This window comes from Arachis duranensis, chromosome 2 (genome assembly GCF_000817695.3).
Source record: "Arachis duranensis cultivar V14167 chromosome 2, aradu.V14167.gnm2.J7QH, whole genome shotgun sequence".
Classification (NCBI taxonomy): domain Eukaryota; kingdom Viridiplantae; phylum Streptophyta; class Magnoliopsida; order Fabales; family Fabaceae; genus Arachis; species Arachis duranensis.
The window spans coordinates 25,039,707-25,049,963 of NC_029773.3; the positions used below are offsets into that span (position 1 = coordinate 25,039,707).

Genomic DNA, 10,257 nt, shown 5'->3' on the forward strand with positions numbered 1-10,257 from the left:
CCGAGGTTTGAATACTTCGGTTAATTATTTTTATTGGGTTTGTTACTTGTGACAACCAATTGTTTGTACGAAAGGATTTTCTGTTGGTTTAGAATCTATACTTATAACGCAACTATATTTTTATAAAATTCTTTACTAGCAAAAATCCTAACGTCAACCAACCCTAATAAGTCTACTTTTATGCTTGAAGTAAGTATAATGTCAACCTCAACGCATTAAGTACGTCAAATAGGCTTGATCAACATCAATTCACAAGTCCTAACCTAGCTACTAATTAACTTAGCAGTAGGCTAGAGTCAATGGTTATCAAATTGACCACTAAGGGTTCATAAATCACCAATTCAATGAGACCTAATGACTCAAGGTCACTCAATTCCCTTAGCCTAGGCCAAGAGTAAAGAAGACTACCCAACAACTAGTGTAAACATCTTATCAAATACCTAGAGTTCAAGAAAAGTAAACATCAAAAAATGCAAGAATTAATGAAACCCATAACTAACATAAGAAAGAAATCAACAATAATAATGAAGATAAACATCAAAGAGACATGAAAACATCAAATTGCATTAGAAGAAATCAAGATCCAACAATGGTTCTTCAATATAAAAGATAGCAAAATAAGAAATTAACAAGAGAAACTAAGAAGATTAAGACAATAGAATACTAAAATATAAAGAGAATTGAAGTCAAAATAAGAATTGAAAGATAAATTTGAGAGAGATTAACCTAACTTTACCCTAATTTCTATCCTAAATCTAGAGAGAGGAGAGAGCCTCTCTCTAGAATTCTACTCCTAAAACATGATGAAAACTCTCACTATGACTACCTGGTTCATCCCCCTTCAATTCTTGGGTTCAATAGCATCAGAAATGAGTTGGATTGGGCCCAAAATGCTTCAAAAATCGCTGGCCACGAGTTGCCTTTAGAGAGCCACACTGATCCACCCATGCATGCGCGTGGAGAACACGTATGCATCTCTAAATGCTAGGAAACTATGACAAATTTTATATAATTTTGAAGCCTCGGATGTTAGCTTTCTAATGCAAGTAGAACCGCCTCATTTAGATCTCTGTAGCTCAAGTTATGATTGATTGAGTACGAAGAGGTCAGGCTTGACAGCTTTGCAATTCCTTCATTTCTTCATGAGTTCTTCCACTTTGCATGCTTTTCTTCATTCCTTCAACCCAATCTTTGTCTTCTAATCCTAAAATCACTTAACAAATATACCAAGGCATCGAATGGAATTAAAGTGAATTGAATTTAGCTATTTTAAGGCCTAAAAAGAATGTTTTCACACTTAAGCACAAAATAAGGGATAATTACAAAACCATGCTATTTCATTGAATAAATGTGAGAAAAGTTGATAAAATCTCCTAAATTACGCACAAGATAAACCACAAAATTGGAGTTTATCAATATTACTTGAATTACTTGCTTGTGCTTTAATTGGGTGTGCCTAAATGTACTTGCCATGTTAAATGTGTATTTGTTACCTGCAGTATTTGTAACCTTCTTGTACTTGCCTTTATCTATTTATCTGTCTGTGAAATGCATGATGGAGTTGGAGGTATGGAGAAATGGCAGTATGGGATTTAGATTTAAGGTTAAGTTAAGTTAGGTTTAAATATTCTTAGAAAACCACCTTTTATGTCTCCTGTTTAATAATTTAACCTCTATAATCTGAGTGTCAGAGTTCTAGGATTGCCTCTGGCATTCCTAGGACCTTATATATTATGTGTGTGGCACCTTTACCATGTTGAGAACCTCCGATTCTCATTCTCTTATTCTTTTTGGTCCTCTTAGAGGTTTATGGAGAGGCAGGATTTTATTTATGTACATTTGAATTTTAGATATGTATATATATGTATATATGTGTATATATTCTCCGGCCAATCTTGACTTTGCAGGCTGAGTCAGGAGCTCGTTATTTTGTATCTTTGACTCTCTGTTCCTGTTTTGGGTTACTTTACACTTGACAGCTGTAGCTTTCTTAGCTCGCAAGTTAACTCGTTTCTCGAGCGTTGCGCTTTTATTTCGCGATTTTTATTTCCTCTATTCTTCAAGGCTCCTAGCATATTATAATTCTTCTGCTATTATATATATTATTTTAGAGGTCGTAATACCACACCACCTCTGTTTTATGACTTAAGCGTAAAGCTCTTTGTGGTAGGGTGTTACATCATATGCTTCTTTTCTTCTTTGAAATTTTATGCTTCAGTTCGTATTACGTTCAATTTACTTTCATGCAATTTCAATTTCTAACAATTCTTCTCTTTTGGAATTCGACATTTGAGTTTGTATTCAATCTGATTTACTTTCATGCAATTTAAATTTCCTGCAAGTGTTCTTAGAGCTATGATTCACTAAATCCCACTTCATTAAAGGAGAAGCTCTATTGCAATCCTAATGAATGAATGAAATTCTTCTTCTTCTCAATCCGCTTGAGTAGCTATAGGATATCTTCTGTTTTGATCGTGAATCATTCACTCCAGAAAGGGGTTTGATTTGATTGAATGCTTGTGTGATCCTCGTAAAGGGGAATCATGAGCATTAGAATTGGAGCTCTATCCTTCACAATTACCTTGACCAACATTATTCAGAAGGAATTGAGGTCTTGGGAATTTGTGTGGCTTATGGATAAGAGAATATGCTTAACCTCTTTTCATGACAATTAGATCAAGGAGTTGGCAAGATTGATTGTAATTAGAGAGATTGGATTGCCAAGGAATTGGGATCCAATCAATTACAATCCACCATAGATCTACTCATATGATTGGGAAAGAAGTTGAGACCAATTTGATTCATGATGGATTATGATATCTCCAATCCCTAATGAATCTTTCTCTCTATTATTTCTCACTTTGATTGTCTTGAGTTTCATTTAATTGCTTTGAATTTACTGCTTCCTTTAATTTCCCAGCACCCAAAGCCCCTTTACATTTGATGCAATTTACATTCTGTTGTCATTTACATTCAGCTCTTTTACTTTCTTGCTCTTTACGTTTCAAGTTCATTTAAATTTCTTGCCATTTACATTTCAAGCAATTTATAGTCAGCACTTTAAGTTTTTGCAATTTATATTTTGTTCATCAAATTTCACTCAAATCATCAACTGCTAGCTTGACTAGACAAATCACCTCACTAAAATTGCTTGATCCATCAATCCCTGTAGGATCGACCTCACTCTTATGAGTTTTACTACTTGATGCAACCCGGTATACTTGCCGATAGTTAATGCAGATGCAATTTTTCTCCAGAGATATGGCCACGCTTTTGAAGCGTGACAATAGAGAGAGATATGGCCACGCTTTCAAAGCATGGCAATAGAGAGAGATATGGCCACACTTTTAAAGCATAGCGATAGCAAGATACGGCCACGCTTTTAAAGCATGGTAATAACGAGAGATACGACCACGCTTTAAAAGCGTGGCAATAACCTTATCAAATAAAAAAAATCCTTTTTACGACTACACAATATGAATTTTTAGTCCTTTTTTATTACCAAACTTATAAATATAGTATGCAATTTTTATTACAAGACAAATCAAACAATAATTAGTGACACATATTTTTTACTATAATTGTTTCATACACTAAAAAACTAATACTCAAATACAAAATAAATCTCGAGTTCAAATTCCAAAACTAAAAATTGAAGAAAAATACAGAAACAATGCAACTTAAACCCTACGTCTTTTGTTATTCCACCTTCCTCTAGCCCTCTCAAACTTCCTTCTCTTAGATCATACATAAGGCTTGGTATGGCTGTGAGGAACACCAAGAGCAGGACCAAAGTGTTTCACAACTTTTCTGGAGTTCTTTGGACCTCTAAAAAGGACCTACATTCATACAACAATATATAAACTAAATTAACCATCTAAAAACTAATCACTTAAACATTTCCAAACTTATCCTATCATAATGCATAGTGCCATTATAATTTAGAAACGAATATATACTTGGTTTCATGTGATTCATTCAATTAAATGGTATAAATATTTTTTGAACCAGTCCAGCTCAAATATCCATTGATAAGTTTATATATCATAGTCATAAACATCATTTGAAACTAGTAAGCGGATTATTTATCTAATGTACACATACCATGTTCTGTCCAAGAGGTGCTCTAAGTGCAAGTTGATCAAATGTCAAGCGTTCACCACCAGTCTTCTCTATTCTAGCACGTGTAGTCTCTGTAAACCTGAGTTTAATTACTGCCGGTCCTCCTCACAAGAAAGCGGTAAAGCTGATTGTGTTACACCAAATCAAAACCGTCCAAATTCATATTTGATAAAGAATAAATAAATCTCTAAAAAGATCAAAATTTGCACAATTTATAGTTAAAGGAATTTCTTCAGTATAATGAAAGGAATAATCAAATGTTATTCAGCATTAGCATGGTAAAGAATAGTAATATCATTGGGAACCTTGCAAATTACAAGCACTAAAGTATTACTAAAAAGCATAAATTATAATGTTATTAATCAAAACATTATTAATCAGAATCTAGTACATATTAGAGCATGTGTTTTGTTTCAGATCCTGATCTGCAATCCAAAAATTAATGACTAGTAATGAGCTAAAATGGACACCATAAATTATGCATAGCAAATATAAGAACTCCCTGGGTGCAGTGTAGCAAACATCCACATGATTAAATCATTCCAAAGAAGAAAAAAATTAACTATATGATGAAAATTTATCCAAGCAAGGAACACAAGCAGGGATTTATGGTTTTTAATCATTTTAAATGATTACGAGCTCTATTCTAATCAAACATATAGCAGTGCAAATGAAACAGCCTACTTTCCCCAAAAATGCCTAAGAATTAGCAAAGTTTAAGTATAAATAAAAAAAAAGTCTCTACCTAAAAATGCACAATTGTGAATTTTACAAGCCTTGTGTTGAATTGGAAGTCATAAAAGGCCTTCCCTTTGCATAAAGTGTATAGATCATCTATTCCAGAAAATAAAAAAGAACAATCAACTCATACAATAATCAAAAGATGTAAAGTGCTAAGAATCAACACTTCTAAATTAGTACTCCATGTCTAAATCTAAATACCGCATAACAACTCAGTTAAGAATGAATCTCTAAGATGTCGAGTTCTCGACAATGATATAAAAGTAAGCATACTAATTTCTAGATAATTTCTAATAGGTGCAGTGTCCAACAGCAACAAGCAGCAAGAATACTAACAGGTCATATTGAAAGTATCAAACATATATTATGTTGCACAAGTTAATGACATGCAAGAATGAATAACAAATGATGAATAAACCACCAATAATATTATCTGACGAGAATCTTCTCGAAAGGTAGAAAGTGACAAAGGCTTACTCCAAATAAAGAAACGTTTGTCACATTTTTAAATCTTCTGAAAATATGTCTATCTTTGATCTTGGGTTTTATTTTTTAACGAGAGATTTTTAGTGTTTACTAGAAAATAATAATATAAAGCAACATAGAACATTGACGAAGATGCAAAAGCAGAAAGAAAGTATTTTTAAGAAAGACACTATTGACAAGATTAACCAGAGCCTCAATCACAGTTCAACAATTATGCAATTGTCAATCCATTAAAATTTTACCTTTCCCCTCACTTAAAATGATTCAAAATTTGTGAAAATTCTATAACACATGACACTAGAAGAAGAAAGGAAAGAAAAACCCAACATTGGTAAGAATTAAAATCTCAAATTCCAAACACAAAAACTACACGTATCCTTTGGAAGATGAGATCCCTCCACCCTCTCTCCGTGTTCTCCACCACAGTGGCATTTCCATACCTACACACACCACAACAATGTCATTTAACAAATCGGTAAAAAAAAAACTCAAAACAAACCTTCCAATAACCAATTCAATTAAAAAAAAGGCTTAACTTATCTTCTTCAGGAACATCATTATGTGTGAGCTTGACAACAGTAACCCCAGGTTCAGGCTCCTCCTACACAAGCTTCACCTGTAACACTTTCAATCACCATTTTATTTACACGCACACATTCAAATCTCTACATTAACAAAAGAATGAAATGAAATGAACAAGGTCATACCAAAGAATGAACACCATCAGGCCAGCTTCCAAACCTCCATTTCTGAATGATCAACTTAGCTTCCTTCAACTCCACGTTGGTTCCGGTAATAGAACCACCGAAGATGCTGAACTCTCCACCAACCTCTTTGCTGATCTTCGCATTGCTCTGCGTGAAACCCTTCCACCTGTTCTCATCTAACAATATCTCATAGAAATCTCTCGCCCTACAATAGAACCTCTAAATCATACTAATACTCTTGAATCCCTCTTTCTTCTTCTTCTTGGCCTCCTTCTCCACCGAACCCTCCTTCTCGGTCGCAGCTAAAGCTAAAGAAGGCGACACACCCACCGACGTAGCTCCAGCAGCATAATTCTTTAGAGGGCAAGGGTTTTTTGTGGAGTGTTTGGGTGAGGGTTAGGGTTCTTCGAAGTTTTTAGGGTTCTGGGTTCTTTGAAGAGAAAGGGGGTTTTGAATTATGAAGGAGATATGTAGTGTTTTGAATTATGAAGTAAAACAAAGCGTTTTATTTTTTATGAGGACCTTTTGGTCACGCTTTTGAAGCGTGCCAAAAGAGTTTTAAGAAACGGCCACCTTTCAAAACACTACTATAACAAAATTCTGTTGCGACACTTTAAAAGCGTGCCTATTTCTCTCTAAGTCTATGCTTTGTAAGCGTAGCAAAAAAAAGCGTGGCCAAATCTTGAATCAGTTGCCACCTTCATAAAAGCGTAGTTGTAGACTCCTTTTGTCACGCTTTTTAAGAGTAGCAAAAAAACGTGGCCAAATCTATAATCAATCACCACCCTCGTAAAAGCGTGGCCATTGACCACTTAAAGCATGGCAAGAAAAAAGCATGGCCAAAGGTCTGGGTGTTATTCTGCTTGCGTACTGATTTGTTATTATTTTGGCACCTACACCAGGTAAGGACAAAGGTCTCATCCTACTTGTTTCGTGGTTGTAGTGTAATTGTGGGGACAAAAGTTTTATCCTGTCCGCAATCAGGACATTGGTCTCATCCCGCTCACGAGTTAATAAAATTAAAATAATTGGTAAAGAATTAGGGATAATAAATCTAATAACTTGTGATTTTGATTAAAGACTATGAATGTATTTGATTGCCTGGGTAAGATGCAACAGTTGCGGCTTTGTCCCCGTTGCTCTAGATTTATATTTGAGGCACCTGGGTAAGATGCAAGAGTTACGACTTTGTCCCACTTGCTCTGGGTTAAGCAGTTAAACACATGCCTAGGTAAAACGCAAGGGTGGTGGTTTGTCCCACTTGCTTCGGGTAAAGTTTTGAAACACTTGGATAAGATGCAAGGGTTGAGGTTTGTCCGACATACTCCGAGTTGAGAATTGAAACACCTGGAGAAGACGCAAGGGTTGATGTTTGTCTGACTTGCTTTGGGTTGAGACTTGAAACACCTGAGTAAGACACAGGGGTTGAGGTTTGTCCTACTTGCTAAAGGTTGAGATTTGAGACACCTAAGTAAGACGAAAGGGTTGTGGCTTGTCCCAGTTTCTTTGAATTAATATTTGTAAACACCTGCCTGGGTAAGACACAAAGGTTGAGGTTTGTCCCACTTGCTCTGGGTTAAGCGGGTAAGAGGCAAGGATTGAGGTTTAGTCTTACTTACTCCGTGTTGTGGTGTTCCATATCTAAGCTAGCTACCGAATGTGTCAGGTTCTGGTAGTTTAACCAACGCGTGAGCTCCTGGCTAGTAGGACAGGCATGCATCATTTACATTTGTGTGTATTGTTTAGGTGTACATCTTGTATTTGGCTTTCCTTGTTGAATAATTGTATCTATATTCTATTTGAGCTATTTGCTTTATCTGTTTTCTCTATCTGTGTATTCTTTGTATTATTTTGTATGTGTTTGAACAATTGAGAGATCCCTTATGCTGGCGATGGTGACGCTGAGGGTTGTTCTTGATGCGATGTTAATGATTGAATGATTGGATGGTGGAAATGGATTTGACTGATATTTGAGTTGCCTAGGTAGATGCAAGGATTGTGGTCTTGTCCTACTTGCTCCGGGTTGAGAATTGAGATCACTAGTATGACTGATGACTTATATTGAGTAGAGTTGAGAATCTAAAATTACTAATTTAGCTGAGATATAGTCTGATGACCCTATTAGGATTAGTGGAATCCTAGGCTTGAACCTTGTGTTGATTAGAGTTTGGGATTGTCTAACGGATTCATATTTTTTACATAGTCTCTATTGGATTTTATTACACTACTGGGAACCTTCGGGTTCTCACGCATTGTCGGATTTTGTTAATTTTCAAATATAGGACATGACGCACCTCATTGAATGTACCGGACTCTTTGTGAAAAGTGAAGACTGCTTTGGAAATTTTATTTTGTACTTAGTATATTTACATTCTGATCTCCAATTTTGAACACATACTTGTATATCCATCTTAGAAGTTGATTTATGGAGGAAACAGGTTATATTTTGTATACCTCTGGGTTGTACTATACTTTCTAGTGGACCTTGTCTTCGCAGGTCGAGACTAGTATTTCCTATGTATTTCTTTTGAATCTTATATATATTTCTTCCGTTTCTATATACCTTTGACTTTTCGAGCGCAATGTGATTTCTGTTATGTCATCTTTCTTCATAGGTTCCTAGCTATATTATTATCTTTCAAATATACATATGTACTTTTTCGTTTTAGAGGTTGTAATACATCACCACCTCTGATTTATGACTATAGCATAAGGTTTTGTATGGTAGAGTGTTACATTTTGCGATCAATTTTTTCATCGATTTTAACCGTGTTTCTTGTAGTATTTGCAAGTTCAGTATCTTGAAATGAATCACAAGCTTTTTAAAAATCAATTTCAAGCTTAAATCGTCCTAAAATACCACCTTTTACCAATTAATCTAAACCACGTCTAAGACTATTTATATAAATATAAAAAGAGAATATTCATATATTAAAAATTGATTTAGGAGATTCATGTAATATTAGATCTCTTTTATTTTATTTAGGTAAAAAACCTTTTTTATGTATTTCTTTAATTGGTTTCAATAAAAGGAGTAGTTCTGCTTCTAAATATTAGATCTTGTACATAAAATTTCTTTAAGATAATTGTTGAAAGGTGAAATATATGGTAAAGATGTTGTTTTAAAGATGTGCTTATGTGGCAAAATCTAAACCACATATTCTAAAACCACACTTTTAATTTAAAACCGTAACCTTTCACAAAGAAAAGCGTCACCTAATGGAAAAAAGTAAATTAGAAGATTTAAGAGAAGAAATGATTAAATTATCAAAACTAATAGATCAAAAATTAATGATTTTAACCAATGTTAATTGTAATGACACTGAATTCTTAAAATCAATACAAAATGATTTTTCTCAAAATCTTTATTTTACTATAAGTTTTATTGAAGGACTTCAAAAACCTGAAAAAACTTATTTTTCACACGGAATTTCTAAAAAATGTTACCATGGAAATGATTCCCCACATCTATATCATACTTTTAACCCACAATTAAATTCTATAGTAGATATGCTTGAAGAAATATTAGTATCTATAAAATTTCAAAGAAATAAGGAAAAAGAGAATCCCAAAGAAGAAAATTTTCAAAATATAATCAACATAACAGAGTTAAAAGTAAAACCACCATTGAAATTATGAATATTGAAGAAAAATTAGAAGAAGTTATAATGCTTTTTAAACAATTAAAAATGGCTCAAGAAAATAATATTATGGAACATGGTTTTCAAATAGAAGAAGAATTAGTAAATGATGAAAATATAGAAAATGAAGAACACATTCTAGACTCTGAAAATATAGAAAATGAAGAACATATTCTAGATTATTCAAGTGACGAAGAACCAGCAATTCCAATACAAGTAAAAAATGAAGCTGGAACATTTAAGGATAATCAATCTCAATTTAAATGGGAAACATGTTTTGATAATTATGCTTTTAAAAAAGGGTTTATAAATAAAGATTCAAAATATACAAAAATACCATCAAAATACGTTCCTAAAATCCAGGAAATGGAAGGAGAAAGAATGCTCGATTTAGATTACAAAAAGAACGAAAAAGAAATTTTCGAAAACTGGTTGAATTCCTTCTTATTAGAAGCCTTTACTAATCCAAAACTTAGTGAATTGTCTGGAAGAGACATTTGGAATTACATAGGATTTCATACTAAAGGAACTATAAGAGATTATATGACATCAATAGAAAA

General features: G+C 33.8%; 1 non-coding gene and 1 pseudogene across 1 annotated transcript; both read right to left on the reverse strand.

Annotated features, from left to right (window-relative positions):
- Positions 1 to 4,347: 4,347 nt before the first annotated feature.
- Positions 4,348 to 4,427, reverse strand: LOC127745384 (small nucleolar RNA snoR53Y). Its single transcript, XR_008006581.1, has one exon. It is a non-coding gene; the product is annotated as a small nucleolar RNA snoR53Y (small nucleolar RNA).
- Positions 4,428 to 5,158: 731 nt separating this feature from the next.
- On the reverse strand, positions 5,159 to 6,439 carry LOC107474058 (uncharacterized; annotated as a pseudogene).
- Between the last annotated feature and the right edge of the window lie 3,818 nt (positions 6,440 to 10,257).